The sequence below is a fragment of the Notamacropus eugenii genome, chromosome 1, assembly GCF_028372415.1.
Source record: "Notamacropus eugenii isolate mMacEug1 chromosome 1, mMacEug1.pri_v2, whole genome shotgun sequence".
In the NCBI taxonomy this organism is placed as follows: domain Eukaryota; kingdom Metazoa; phylum Chordata; class Mammalia; order Diprotodontia; family Macropodidae; genus Notamacropus; species Notamacropus eugenii.
In genome coordinates, this window is record NC_092872.1 from 198732334 (window position 1) to 198747319 (window position 14986).

General features: G+C 41.4%; 1 long non-coding RNA gene across 2 annotated transcripts in view; it reads left to right on the forward strand.

Annotated features, from left to right (window-relative positions):
- Nucleotides 1–14986, forward strand: part of LOC140513935 (uncharacterized) — a 75135-nt gene that overhangs the window by 19203 nt on the left and 40946 nt on the right. The window contains exons 3-4 of one of the 2 annotated variants that reach the window (XR_011970417.1): nt 2678–2764; nt 6602–6977. The exons of the other annotated variant lie outside the window; for it this stretch is intronic. This is a non-coding gene — a long non-coding RNA (uncharacterized lncRNA). Of the gene's footprint in view, nt 1–2677; nt 2765–6601; nt 6978–14986 lie in introns of those variants that run through there. 2 annotated transcript variants of the gene reach the window in all.

Here is a 14986-nt window from a genome sequence, read left to right on the forward strand (position 1 = left end):
AATAATATTCCTGGGAGTTTTCATTTTGGAATCTCTTTCAGGAGGTGATCTGTAGTTTCTTTCCAGTTCTCTTTTACCCTTTGGGAAATTGAGTCAGTTTTCCTTGATAATTTCTTGAAAAAAAATAATGTCTAGGCACTTTTTTCATGGCATTCAGGTAGTCCAATAATTCTTAAATTATCTCTCCTCAATCTGTTTTTCAGGTCAGTTGTTTTTCCAAGGAGATATTTCAAATTTTTGTCTATTTATTCATTCTTTTGATTTTGTTTTATTGTTTCTTGATGTCTTGTAGAGTTATTAGCTTCCACTTGTCCAATTCTAATTTTTAAGGAATTATTTTTTTAATGAGCTTTTATACCTCATTTTCCTTTTGGCCAATTCTACTTAAAGAATTCTTTTCTTAAGTGGATTTTTATACCTTGTTTTCCATTTGGTCAATTCTGCTTTTTCAGAAGTTTTTCACTTCAGTTGATTTTTGTTTATCTTTTACCATTTGACCTATTCTGTTTTTTAAAGTATTATTTCCCTCAGTATTTTTGTGCAACCTTTACCATACTGTTGACTCTTTTTCATGATCTTTTTGCATCACTCTCACTTCTTTTCCCAATTTTTCCTCTGGCTTTTTATTTGATTTTAAAAATCTTTTTTGAGTTCTTCCAGGCATTTTTTGGTGGGGAGGGGCTGGGACCAATTCACATGTTTCTTCGAATGTTTTGACATTGTTGTCTTCTTCTGAGTTTGTATTTGGATCTTCCCTATCACCACAGTACCTTCTTATGGTCAGGGGCTTTTTTATTGTTTGCTCATGTTCCCAACCTATTTTGTGACTTTTAACTTTATGTTAAAGTTGGGTTCTGCTCCACGGTAGAGAGGGCACTATCCCAAGCTTCATATTTTTCATGCTGCTGTTTTCAGAGCTAGTTCTGGGAGTCTGTAAGTTTTCAGTTCTTCAAAGTTGGTATGATCTAAGAAGTGGGGTCACTATTCTCCTGGTCTGTGCTCTGTGAGTGATCACAAACATTCTTTTCTGCCCTGGAACTATGACCAGGGTCCCTGATCCTGCTAGTGCTCCTCCTTGCTTTGGGACTACAACCTAGAACTTCCATATCATCAATGCCACAAAGTCCTGCTGCCAGTGCCAGTAAAGGGTCCCTAGTAATCTCTTTCTGATCAATTGTCTGACCCTCTTACCATCCTTGGGCTGAGAGCTCCAGAAGGTACCACTGTTAATTTAGTCCCCCAAGGTGTGCTGTTAGCTTGCCAGGGCTCAGCCTATGCTAGACTGTGCTCCATTCTCATCCCATTCTCACCCCAGTGAGAGAGCCCTTTCTGACAATCATCTGTTTTCTTAGACTGGAAAATTGTTTCCATTATTTTAATATTTTTTAGAGGAGAATTGCAAAGAACTCAGGTGAGTCCTTGCCTTTATTCTACTATTTTGGCTTGACCCCATGTACATCTCTTTCTTAGAAGATATGCAGGAATCTTATCCAGGTGACCCATGGCTTGGACATTCCAGGATATGGAAGTGGATTGACACAAAGATCATTACTGACAGAGTTTTTCCAGAAAAGTTTTCTTCTAACGGAAGAGGAATTTTAGCAACTCTAATAGAATAAACCAAAGAAGTTCTGAGAATTCCTTTAAAAAAAAAGTATGACACTTTATACATCTGACCCTCCTCCTATCACAACCCCTTCCAACTCAAAAGACTTTGACTACATTTATTGCCCCATTGTCTTTCTTCCTACAACATATATTTACATTGTCTTCCTCAGTCAGAGATTAATTACCCTTTTTTGTGTTTCTGTTATGAACTAGGATGATGCCGGACACTGTCCAGGTCAGTTTGACCCTTTAACTCAGATTCTTAACCTTAAGGTCTCTTGTGAATAGGTGTGAAAGACGATTTTCTTGCCCTTATCACCCTAAATCAATTTGAGTGGCAAGGGTGGGGCAGAGATGAAGAGAGTTGTTTTAAGTCCCAGGAATTTCCTTTCTACATCTTTCCAATGAGGTCTGGTGACTGGTCAGTCCATGCTTGTTTAGGAGGCAGTGAGCCCAGTGAGTTGAACACCATCGGCATGTCTTTTTCTGTCTTATTCTCCATTCCTGATCTGGGCTAGTGCTTGGGGTGAGCCCTGGGATTCCTAGTGACATTATTCATTATTATTCATTATTCGTAATTGTTATCCACGCAGTCACAACAGAGCCCTGCATGCCCAGAAGAAGCTGCAGAATGTCAAGAACATCACATATGCCCCATCTGTGGGTCACACCCCATACTTGGAGCTATGGGGCAGAAAGGAGGCTCCTCCCATCTGGAAACAGTGATGAACTGCTCCCAGTGCTGGGTGTGGGTACAAAAACCTGACCCTTTTTGGTCTCATAGAAAGCATTACAGAGTAGTATCCTTTAGGGAGAATGTGCTTTATGGAGCTCCTCCCTATGACAGATCCTTCTTCCCTCATGTTATAAATTTTTAATATATCTTGTTGGGCCAGTCTGTTGGTGCTGTCATCTCCAGGAGATGTGTCTTATCTTTCATGTACCTGGGAGAAGAGCACTCTATTCAAGGGATTTTGCCCATCTCTTTGTGCTTGCATATTTGTATAAGACAGCAATCAACCAGAGGTTGACCACCACTGATGATAATTGACGTATTCTTTGTCTGTAGACTCGCATCTAGGAGTGGATGCTGAGCCTTCCCTTGTACCCAGTAACAGAGGAAGTGCCCCAGGAAGATACAGTGCTCCCACACAAGGTAAAGGCTGCTATGTGGGGTCAGCTAGTGGCATTGACTGTCATAGGAAGGAGCTATGGGAATAGTTAGATGTTTATTAAAACCACAGAGACATTGTGAATGCTGAAAATACCATTTACAGAGGGAGAGACAGAGGAAGAGAGGGAGAGAGGGAGAGGGAGAGACAGAGACAGAGAGACACAGAGAGACAGAGACAGAGAGAGAGAGAGAGAGAGAGACAGACAGACAGACAGACAGAGAGAGAGAGAGAGAGAGAGAGAGTTTGGCAGTTCCTTTTATCTTTCAAGCACAAATGCAGGCTTCCCTACCTTTCCTTAACTTTGGCATGTGTGAACAGTTTCATTTCCAACTGGAATCTTTCCTTTTACAGCAGTCTTCATGAATCAAACTGATTATTTCTAATAGTCCATTTCTGCCAATAATTATAATTTTCATTTCCTCAGTTTCCAATAATATCTTGGAGATTAATTAGGAAAACTCCACCTGCATAAAATCCAGTCATTTTCATACTTGTGTGGATAATTTTTTAAATTATAGATTTTTTTGCTTCTTAAGTGTGATGGGGCAAAGTATATTAGCTTGAAGAGGGTCTGAGGTTGCTTCTTAATTCTGGGAAACTTCTCCTCACCAAATTGCCACTCTCACCCCAAGTTAAATGATGTCCACCATTACTTAGAGATCACTGTTGCTATGGATAGTAATACAAGTGGTGGTGACAGTAAAAAAATCATATGGATCTAAGAGGTGGAGCCGCTGCTCTAAGTGTTGAGGTATACAAAGATGCATAAGACATAGTTCTTGCCCTAAAGGAGCTTATAGTCTAGGGCACCTAGGTGGACCAGTGGATAAAGCTCTGGGCCTGGATTCAAGAAGACCTGAGTTGAAATCCAACCTCAGATGCTTACTAGCTATGTGACCCCGGCAAATCACTTCACTTCCATTTGCTTCCGCTTCTTCTTCATCTATAAAATGAGGATGATAATATAATCCCAGGGCTGTTGTGAGAACCAAATGAGATAATAATTGTAAAATACTTAGCATATTACTGAACACATAGTGTCATATGATTGTTAGTTATTATTATCATACACACATGAAAAGATAAATGACAAATCAAGTCAGTAGGTACCAGTTATTTGAATGGTATAAAGAACAAATACTCTAGAAATTCAGAGGACAGAAGGAGCACCAGAAATTAGTTGGAAGAGTAGTTAGAGAAGGTTTCCTAGATGATACTGTAATTGAACTGGGTCTCCGTGGATGGGTAAAATAACTGGGATCGTAAACAGATGTCATTGAGTCCAACTTAATTTCACAGATAGAGCTCTGGGCTCTGGAGTTACTTTCCCAAAGTCACACAGAAGTGTAAAGGCAAATGCCTCAGATAAATAGAAGAGCTGGAATTCAAATCCAGATCATCTAACTCCAAATCCAGCTCTCCATATGGGTTTGGGATCATCTAAATGGAGGGGAAAATGTGAGCAGAGGTACAATAGCAGAATCCTCCAGGCACATTTTGGGGACATGGCTAATCTGGATAAGTGTAGGGTGTGAGTAACATGTAGGTTTGGGGCAAGATGGTAAAAGACCTTGGCTTTTATTGGGGAATCAATGCAAATTTTTTGGTAGGGGAGTGACATGACCAAAGTTATACATTTTAAAGATGAATGTGACCCTGGGGGAAGGATGACTCAGAGGAGAGAGAAACTAATTAAGACTGTATCGCTATCAACATAGAAGAACAAAGTGAAGTGACCATTATCTGGTGAATGGTGAAGATTGTGCAGAAAGCCCAGGAAAATGAGTAAGATCAAACAACCAAGCTACTGTTGTCCAAACACTCCACGCTCCTCAGACACTTGTCTACTCTCCAATTCATTTTGGGCTCTGTAGATTGGTGACTAAAAGATTTTTGTGGCTTTGGAAGGATATTGGGGAGAGTGGAAGATAATTAGCTTAACTTGCCTCTTGTGAGTGCTTGGCTACCAGGGACCTGACAAATGCAAGCAGCTGATACGGAGGCAAACTGTACAGCAGGCAGCCTCTACCAGGACAGAGGGCTCAGGAGAATTGGCAGGCCAGCTTTCCAATGGCCCCATCCTCCCCGGCATTCTGGGCTGGCTGCCCGAGCCATACTTTTCATGCTTCAAGAGCTTCATCAGAAACTTGGAAGTCAGGGGTGAGGGAGGAAGGAGAACTTTGAGACTTCAAAGCACTCTTGGTAAGGCTTGGAGGATAAGCAGTCCAAAGCAAACTCCAGAATCTTTGGAACTGAGCAAATCCAAGATGGCGTTCCTGTTGACCTGTCAGAGGCCAAACGTTGCCATTTCATTCATCCTGGCAGCTCTGCCAAGGCCTGGCATTGTGTAACCGCTTTATTAAAGAGCACTCATTACCAGAGCACAGCTGGAAGCCAACACTGGGGTTTTGTAAACAATTAGGAGCCACTGCCTTGCTGCCATCAGTAACAAAACAGTACTGGGAACACTGCCTGGAAGGCAAGGCCAGGACCAGAATCCCACTGGCTACCTCCTGCACCTGCCTCCACCTCCCTTCTCCCAGTGGACTCTGCCTGGTGGGGGAAAGAAACAAAACTCAAAGTGCCAAATCAAAGCTGAATCCAAAACGAGGCTTTAACAAAATATGTGACTCAAATTGTATATTTTCTTTAGATTGGCCAATACCGGATCCATATTCCAATCCTCTCCCTTGCCTTCCTACATATTCCAGAGTACTGCACTCCTTAGTCATGGAAGTCACATCTCTCACTATGCTTGTTTCTCAAGAAACAGAGATTGACAGGATGAGTTCACTCAATGAACACTTTTTAGGTGGTGTCTTCATAGGCCAAGATAACTAACTGCAGGTTTGAGATAATTCTCTGCATAATAAGGCCAGAAAATCCTGCTCCTTGGAAGCCCTTTGCTATCTTGGCCTAGACTGCTCCAGGGTGGACTGTCTCATTGACAGGACTCCCTATGCGGCTAAGCCACTGACCTCTCCTTTTTTTTTGGCCTCTGCGGCTGAGCCTCATTGGGCAAGGACTTCATTGTCTCTTGTATGATTGCCTTAGACAAGGGCAATTTCATTGCACCTGCTACTTAGTCAGGTTATAAAGGAATTTCAGGACAAAGAGCAAAGCTATCATCTTTTCCACACAGCACTCACCGAAATGCTTTCCTGGATTCTCCTTGTTCTCATTTTTCAGAAGAGCAGATTTTTTTTAAAAGGGAGGGGGAAGGAGGCACCTTTATTTCCTAGATTTCCTGGGAAATCTTTTCTCTACCATTTAGAAAGATTTGCTAGATCCAGGAGCTGAGTTAGCCCTAACGCAGGATGACGACAGCTTTTCCCCAGGGTGCATTATAGTATCCAGGAAAGAGGACACTCTCTCACCCAAATTGCCCATCATTCTAAGAGGTCCCTCCACTGACCCTGTGCCATGCAGATTGGCTCCATTCCCTTGTCTCACATGGGATGCCACCCTTCCCTCTCCCACCATCTCTTTCCTGGGACCCATCTTCCTCTACTGCTGCACCCTAGCTGGGCTCTCTGGGGAAGGGCCACTTCCTAACTTGGCGTGACTACAGCCCACCAGAGTGGACTGTCCTCTAAGCCACCTCATTCCTCTCTGCTCACCTGAATTTGTCTCACATTTCAGAGTTCTTAGCAATAGCTTTGCTCAGGAAATTATAATGTTGACATATAAATAAAGTTGCCATATACTGGAGACTGTAGGGCGCTGTGGGTCTTTCAAAATAAACAGACACTAATCCAATTAAGACTGGGTTCCACTTGTTACTTAGTCACTTCTTTTTTTCTCTCTCCCTCTTTCAGACACCTGACTGTACCAACATGGTATGGGAGGTGCGGGAGTACTGACCTGAGAAAGCCAAATTCAAAGCACACAGCAAGATCTCAGCTAACAGAAGAGCCGGTTCATTCATTTCTGTTCAATGTGATTTTCCAGAGTTGGACTTAGAGATCTTTTAATCCAGGCCTGGGAACCATAGGAACTTTTAAACAAGGACTTGAAGGAAATAATATTGGTTTGTTTCAAGTTCCTTTTGGAGACTATTTTTAAGGTTCTAAGTTTTATTCCATGGAAGCGTTTTTTAGGAAACATGGAGCATCATATTTGAGCTGGAAGGGACCTTAGAAATCATCTGGTAAAGCATCTTCATTTTAAAAATAAGGAAACTGAGGCTCAGGGAAGGGAAGTGAGTTTTCCCAAGGTCCCATAGCTAATTAACAGCAATAGGTTTCATTTAGCTTCGACTTTGCTCTCCTGTTTTTGTTTGCTTCTCTGATTACTTAAAAAATTAGCACTGGGGCTCAGGGCAGTTCAGGCTTTTTAGCAAGTTGGTGCAGTTTGTTTGGGCTTTTGGTTCAGAAGTTCCTTTTCATTTAAACGTCTGCTTTAAAAGCCTTAGTAATTACTTGGGTTGTTGTAGTTAGAATCAGCATGGTGTTCTATCCTTTGGGAGGTCCCCTTCAAGTGCAGTAATTAGAGTTTGCCCAAACATGGCAAATCACCCCAGTCTACAGAGTAGTTGAGTTTGTATTGACATATTTGTCAGATGCCAATTAAAAATGGAGCCCAGAAGTAACTGATAGTCACTTTTAGCAGAAAAGTCAGGTAAGAGCTAGAGCCTTAGAGAACACTAGAACAGGAGTTTCCAACCCTTTCCAGGCCACACATGACTTGTCAATGCCTAAATTTGACCAGATTTTGATTCCAGAGTAAGAAGGAGAATTGTTGCTCCTACTCCTATCCCCACTGTGTCCCACCCCTTACCAGACACACACACACACACACACACACACACTATGACAATTCAACATCAGCACGGGAGTGGGAAGGGAAGTGGGCAAAGAGGGGGGAGGACTTTTAAATGACTCTTATGGGATTATAATGACTTCCTCAAGGTCATGGAGTGTGGTGGCAGAGCTTGGACCACAACTCCTGCCTTTTGATAAATGGGGCCAGTGGTACCTGCAATACACTGGTGCTGGTTCTAGCATATGGATAACTTTGTAAATAAAAATTGAGGAGGGAAAACCTCTTGTAGAGAGCAAATTTGTTAAAAAGGGATGGAAAGGGGGGATCCCTAGGGTACCTGAGCCCACTATAACCCAAGCAGTAGTATTGACCATGTACAACCATGGCCCCATTACTCAGCTGGTACTGAGAGATCACCCTGTCCTCAGCAATTGTTGGTTCCACGCCCCAGGTGCAATGGATCCAACAGAGTGGTATGTTAACAATATGGTGGCAGATACTATAAGAACTAGCTGATGGGTTCTAACCTTGCTGGGTTTTGGTGCTATATTCGATTCAATTCTACAAACATTTATTAGGTGCTTACTCTCTGTTAAGTACTTTTTGAAGCTCTGGAATGCTTACATTTCCAGCTGTTCCTTGAATATTGGAACCTGTTCCTGTATTCAAAAAACCTGTCCGACTTTGCTTACCTAACCTTCCAAAATGTAAGGTCAGGTTCATATGAAGAATGATGAAATATCAGGGTAGGACATTAATAGAGGAGTGCAAATGCATTGTTTGGACAGCAATATGCCATGTTTATCAGCTAATTTGAACATATGTAGAGGTTTGTTTTCTATTAATACATCCAAATTGGATGACTTTTAATGATGTATATGTGTGATGAGAGGAGCTTGCTCCTATATCATGTTTTGAAAGGAGCTCCGAATGTCACTATACCTGCCCGCACCAGGATTCAGGATTAGGTCAACCTCTCCCCGTGATGGGTTGAAGTAAAATTATGCTGTTTGCTGTCCATATCATGGACAGACAGCGGTCCTCCATAAAGGCATGACTTACTCAAGAATATCATCATTTTAGTTTTTTAAGATACCTTTACAGCCCATACTTTAAAAAGAATCCTAACTATGACATTGCATCTTTAATTGAAGACTTCTAATGATGGGCAACTCACTACTTACCAAGGAACCCCATTCTCCTTTATGATCATTTCAAGTATTAGGAAGTTTTTCATGACATTAAGTCAAAATCTGCCTCTTTGCAACTTCTAACAAACAGAACAAATCTGACCCTCTCCGTATGGCAGCTCTCCAGGCACTTCAATATTGCTTTTACATCTCCATCCCCAACTCTTTTCTCCATATTAAATTTTACTATTTCTTTCAGCAGATCCAAATAGGGTAAGGACTCCCTTGACCATCTGGGTTGCCATCTTGTGGATGTTATCCAGTTCATCAAGTTCTTTCTCCTTAAGTTGTAGTGTCTAGAACTGAACATAAAACTCCAGATGGGATCTAATCAGAGACTTTTGGGTTATGGGGACAGTTGTAGGGCAGTGGTCTGGCCCTGTGATTTCACTGATATAAAGAGCTCCTCATTAGGAAATCCTCTCTACCAATGCAAATCAGCAAGTGTTCTACAACTTAGAATTCGAAAGAGCTGTTTGGGCACACTCAGAGGTTAAGTGACTTACTTGCTCAGAGTCTCATAGCTGATAATTTTTTTTTGAAGGCTAGTCTCTTCAAATTCCTTGTTGCAGTTCATTTGTATTTACATATTATGGAAGCACTCTTAAGAAGCAGAGGATACAGGACTAGCAAGAATTATAAGATGAAATAGGTTTGTGTGAGGTTCTCATGCATGCTACTGGGAACATGTTCCAGGAGGAAGGATGCTCAAAAAACAATGAGAGGAAAGCAGAAAGAAAATGTCAGAGGCTCAGCTTGCCTGGTCTTGAGTGTGTTTCCTATGGAATGTGCTTTGTGTCTCTGATGTAGCTGTTGCCATGGTAAACAGCCATTTACTCTGACTAGGAGAGACAATCACTGAAACCCGAGGAACCATTTATCTTGAAACACACATCGGCTTCCAGGCCAATCTTTTATGAAACCATTCCTCTTAACCTGAATATATGCACAATGCCCATCCTTGGCTTTTCATCAGAGTCTGTCCCTTTTCATCTGGGCCTGACTCCATATACCTTCAAATGCCTCTCCACTAGCAGCAAGGTGCTTCTGTATCTTAATAAGAAGAAATACTGCATTCTGATTCTTAAAACTACAATGGCCTTTAAAAGGGAATAATTGCTCTCTTCTCTTCATCCTGCTGAAAACTATGAGGAAAGAATACTAAGAAGGGCTAGAGCCTTGACATTGTACTTTCTTCCCCTATGAACACTCAGGAAGATTATCTGATACCATGAGTAATGGTTGGATTATTCTTATCATACAAATAATAAGAATTTCATCAACTTATTTTATTCCCTATGATGACAAAATCATGGTGCCCTAGATTTTGAGGTGGAAGGAACCCGAGTGGTACCCTCATTCTACAGATAAGGAAATTGAGGTACAGAGATTAAGTGACATAAAGCTAGTGTCTGAGATAGTAGATTTTCTGTTTGCTGTATCTGCTGCCTGTCTCTGAACCATGGCCCACTCACATGGAAATGTCCCCGATAGGCCCTACCCCTGTTCCAAAAGCACTGATACAAATCCTGGCAAATCAGGTCTCAACAACCACAAAAAGCAACATGAGAGATGCTTTTCCATGTTGTCGGTGCTGCTTGTCCACAGAGGGTTCCAGGGAAAGATTCCCAAGTAGGCAGCATACACCTCTGGTAACTTCTTGCCTCAAAGAATCTCAGTCGGAAGATACCTTAGAGATCATCAGGTCCGTCCCACACACAGGAAGAAATCTATTCTACCATCCCCAACAAATGGCCAACCAGTCTCTATTGTAACAGCGAACTTATTAACTTAAGAGGCAGCCCATTTCACTTTCAGAATAGTTCCAAGTGTTAAGAAGTTCTGCTCATCTTGTTAGCCTTGGGTTGTACAGTCTGTGTGGATTTTTCTAGTTGGTCACATTTTTAAATATTTCTTATTTTTTTCTTTATTTATTTTTAGTTTTCAACATTTATTTCCACAAGATTTTGAATTCCAAATTTTCTCATCTCTCCTTCCTCACCCCCAAACACCATGCGTTCTGATTACCCCTTCCCCCAGTCTGCTCTCCCTTCTATCACACCCCTCCCTTCCCTTATCTGCATCTTCTCTCTTTTCTTGTAGGGCAAGATAGATTTCTATACCCCAATACCTGTATTTCCTATTTTCCAGTTGCATGCAAAAACAATTCTCAACATTCATTCTTTAAACTTTGAGTTCCAGCTTCTCTCCTTTCCTCCCTCCCCACCCATCCCCACTGAAAAGGCAAGCAATTCAATATAGGCTATATGTGTGTAGTTTTGCTAAAGACTTCCATATTAGTCATGTCCTTAAAGACTAACTATATTTCCCTCCATTCTATCCTGCCCCCCATTGTTTCTATTCTCTTTTTTGATTCTATCCTTCCTCAAAAGTGCTCCCTCCTCCCACTGCCCTCCCTTCCATTGTCCCCCTACCCCACTTATCCCCTTCTCCCCTACTTTCCTGTAGTGTAAGATAGATTTTCATACCAAATTAAGTGTGCATGTTATTCCTTCCTTAAGCCAAATGTAATGAGAGTAAGCTTCACTTTTTCCCTCTCACCTCCCCCCTTTTCCCCTCCACTGAGAAAGCTTTTTCGTGCCTCTTTTATGAGACATAATTTGTCCCATTCTATTTCTCCCTTTCTCCTTCCAATATATTCCTCTCTCACCCGTTAATTTTATTTTTTTAGATATCATCCCTTCCTATTCAACTCACCCTGTGTTCTCCATCTATATATATATATATATATATATGTATAATCCCTCCAACTACCCAATTACTGAGAAAAGTTTCAAGAGTTACAAATATTATCTTTCCACGTAGGAATATAAACAGTTCAACTTTAGTAAGTCCCTTATGATTTCTCTTTCATTTTTACTTTTTCATGGTTCTCTTGATTCATGTGTTTGAAAGTCAGATTTTCTATTCGGCTCTGGTCTTTTCATCAAGAATTCTTGAAAGTCCTCTATTTCATTGAATGACCATTTTTTCCCCTGAAGTATCATACTCAGTTTTGCTGGGTAGGTGATTCTTGATTTTAATCCTAGTTCCTTTGACCTCTGGAATATCATATTCCAAGCCCTTTGATCCCTTACTATTGAAGCTGCTAGATCTTGTGTTATCCTGATTGTATTTTCACAATACTCAGATTGTTTCTTTCTAGCTGTTTGCAATATTTTCTCCTTGACCTGGGAACTCTGGAATTTGACTACAATATTCCTAGGAGTTTCTCTTTTCGGATCTCTTTCAGGAAGTGATTGGTAGATTCTTTCAATATTTATTTTGCCCTCTGGTTCTAGAATATCAGGGCAGTTTTCCTTGATAATTTCATGAAAGATGATGTCCAGGCTCTTTATTTGATCATGGCATTCAGGTAGTCCCATGATTTTTAAATTGTTTCTCTTGGATCTATTTTCCAGGTCAGTTGTTTTTCCAATGAGATATTTCACATTATCTTCCATTTTTTCATTCTTTTGGTTTTGTTTTGTAATTTCTTGGTTTCTCATAAAGTCATTAGCTTCCATCTGCTCCATTCTAATTTTTAAAGAACTGTTTTCTTCAGTGATCTTTTGAATCTCCTTTTCCATTTGGTTAATTCTGCTTTTTAAAATATTCTTCTCCTCATTGGCTTTTTGGACCTCTTTTGCCAGTTGAGTTAGCCTATTTTTCAAGGTGTTATTTACTTCAGCATTTTTTTGAGTCTCCTTTAGCAAGCTTTTGACTCACTTTTCATGAATTTCTTGCATCACTCTCATTTCTCTTTCCAATTTTTCCTCCACCTCTCTTACTTGATTTTCAAAATCCTTTTTGAGCTCTTCGATGGCCTGAGACCATTGAATATTTATTTTGGAGGTTTTGGATGCAGAAGCCTTGACTTTTGGGTCTTCTTCTGATAGTATGCATTATTCTTCTTCATCTGAAAGGATAAAAGAAAATACCTGTTCACCAAGAAAGTAGCCTTCTATAGTCTTATTTTTTTCCCCTTTTGGGGGCATTTTCCCAACCAGTTACTTGACTTTTAAGTCCTTTGTCAAGAGGAGGGTATACTCTGGGGACTTGTAAGTTCTCAGTTCATTCAAGGTGGCACAATCAACAGAGAGGAGTTTACTCCTCTCCTGGCCTGTGCTGTGATCTGGGAGCTACCAAAAATTTTCTGCCCTGGATCTCCAAGTAGAATTCCCTTTCGAGAGCCTCCATCAGCTCCACCATGCCAGCACTCTTCCTCACCCCGGGCCTCCACTCAGGGTTGAGACCCAGATCAGCAGTTCAGTTCCCCCAGGGTCTTTAGGCCAAGGGCTCCAAAACTTGATGCTGCTGCTGTTGCCACCACCACGTGGGGCCGGGGATAGAGAAGGACTCTGCTCTCTTCTCACCCAGGTGAAAAAGCTTTCTCACTGTCCTTTGAAGCTGTGTTTGGCATTTGTGGCTTGAGGGATCTGGGAACTGCAGTTGCTGCTGGAGATTACACTCCCGAAGCCTGTTTCTGTCCTGTTCCTGCCATGGCCAAGGCTGGGTTAGGCTCTGCGGGCTGTACTCCACACCATCCCCTGTGCGATAGACATTTCTTGTCAGCTTTCCAGGCTACCTTGGGCTGGAAATCTCTTTCACTCTGTTGTTTTGTGACTTCTGCTGCTCTAGAATTTGTTTAGAGTCATTTTTTACAGGTATTGTATGGGCTGTAGGGGAAGAGCTAAAGTAGGTGCATCTTTCTACTCTGCCATCTTGGCTCCACCCCCAAGTTAGTCACTTCTATTAGTCCACACACAAACTGGGAGGCTCTTGCCTCTTCCCTTTCAATGTTTCAGTGGGCCTATATGAACATGGCAAAGTAGGTTTAAACACACATATGCAACCTTTTATTCTTGAACAATGAGGCAAAAGGAATAAAGTTAAATATTTTCAAAACTATGGCTCAGCCTGAAGGCTCTCCTGAAACTCAGGTGGCCCAAAACCAATTTATGGTTATATCCAAACACAGGAATTTAAGAAGATACATAGTTTGGGGGCTTAGAGTCAAATCTTTCTCTCCCACTGTGGTGGGAGGAAGACGCACTGGCCATTCATGCAGTCAAAGCCTTCTATGTAGCTTAGGTCTCTGACAGTTCCCAACTGCTACTGTTCTACATACAGTTCCTTACACTTGTGGGTATAAATGTTGAGTGTCCCCACAGGGCAGCCTAAGCCTTTAAGTACTATCTAGGGATCAGGGGAAGCATCCACAGGTGTGCTGGTGCTATTTATTCCATGTCCTCCTTACTATGTCCTTGTTCCTTCTTGGGGTTCTTAAGTTGGCCATGTCCCACATTCTTATCCTTGACTCCTCAGGCTCCCTCCAACCAATATAATGTAGTCAGGTGCCAAATATTCCTGTTTCTACCTACACAATCTCTCTCACATATATCCCCTTTCTCTACTCATAAAGCTGTCACCTAAACTTAGGTCCTCATCCCCTCTTCTGGTTTATTGCAATGGATTCCTAATTGATCTCCTAGTCTCAAGTCGCCCTTTCCTCCAATCCATCCTCCTCAGAGAGGCCAAAATGATTATCTTTAAGTATATACAATAGATAGCCAATAGACAGATAAAATACACAGATGGATAGACAGAGACAGCCAGGCCGATAGATAGATAGATAGATAGATAGATAGATAGATAGATAGATAGATAGATGGATGGGTATTGTTTCTCCTTCATTTTCAAAGAGGATCAATGACATCATGGGTGATGTCTTGACTTGCACATGAATAGGATTTAAGTGAGGTAGAGTTGCGCCAAGTCATCAGCCCCACTCTTCCTGAATATTCAAAGTCCAGTGTGGCAGGACAAAAGTCAAGATGACTAGCAATGGCCCAGGATGCAGTGGATGACCTTGGCATCTCTGTTGCCTGATCAAGCTCTAAGAACTCCACAGCACCGCCTTCAGCTGCCTTCATAGCTATTGGAACAAATTATTCTTTTCTCCTCATTCCATGGGGGAAGCCTTCGCATGTTTAGGGTAGAAACCTTCTAACTCAATAATAGGTTTGAGACCTGTCAAAGATAAATGGAGCATTTATTAAGCAATTACTGCATATCAGGCATTGTGCTGTATTAGTGATATAGATAGATAGATAGATAGATAGATAGATAGATAGATACATGCATATATATATAAGCAGCAAGAAGGTCTTTGCATTCAAGGAACTTACAGTCTAATGGGATAAGACCATAAATAAAAAGGAGCTTAAAAAAGAGTGGGGTACATGC